At 48.6% G+C, this 549-nt stretch overlaps 1 protein-coding gene across 1 annotated transcript in view; it reads right to left on the bottom strand.

Annotated features, from left to right (window-relative positions):
- Window positions 1-345, bottom strand: part of LOC148501414 (phospholipid-transporting ATPase VD-like) — a 56151-nt gene extending 55806 nt beyond the window's left edge. The window contains exon 1 of the mRNA XM_088450557.1: window positions 175-345. The gene's annotated coding sequence lies outside the window, so the exon portion shown is untranslated. The remainder of the gene's footprint in view (window positions 1-174) is intronic.
- Between the last annotated feature and the right edge of the window lie 204 nt (window positions 346-549).

The following is a 549-nucleotide window of genomic DNA, read 5'->3' as shown; positions in this document are numbered from 1 at the left end:
AGTTTTACTGCCTGCATCTTGAGGAAGCAGAGGTTGTCTGCTGCTTCTATTGTTTGATAGTGATTTTCCAGTTTACATTGACCATTTCTCCTAGTCAGCACATCAAATCCCTCAGCAGCATACAACATACAGTATGAATGTAGTCTGCACTAATCCCAGCACAGGAGGTCTCACCATGCCAAGGCTCAGATGCTGCCCGCTCTGTACATGGTCAGGCGTGGGCCGCCACGGTGGTCAGGGAGGGATCAGAGCTCCACACAAAGTATCCGCAGGAAGTCTCCCAGCCTGTCATCCACTCTGTTCCTCTGTCTGATGCGCGTGTTCTCCCCGGTTCAGGGAGGCGCGTCTCAGCCAATCAGCGGCGGCTGCTGCGTGACGGGAGAGACTTTAATGTCTTCCCCCTCAATCAGAGAACAGCTGTGCACTCAGCTTCATCTATACACACACACAAGCAGTTATGGCTTTCTGGCTCAATAGTCGTCAATACAAAGTACTGGTTTTATTTTAATATTCTCCATTTAAAATATCGAATTAGCAAACTATTCCGTT

Source organism: Taudactylus pleione, unplaced genomic scaffold, assembly GCF_031769625.1.
Source record: "Taudactylus pleione unplaced genomic scaffold, aTauple2 ptg000519l, whole genome shotgun sequence".
Classification (NCBI taxonomy): Eukaryota; Metazoa; Chordata; class Amphibia; order Anura; family Myobatrachidae; genus Taudactylus; species Taudactylus pleione.
This window is presented reverse-complemented; position numbering and strand designations above follow the sequence as displayed.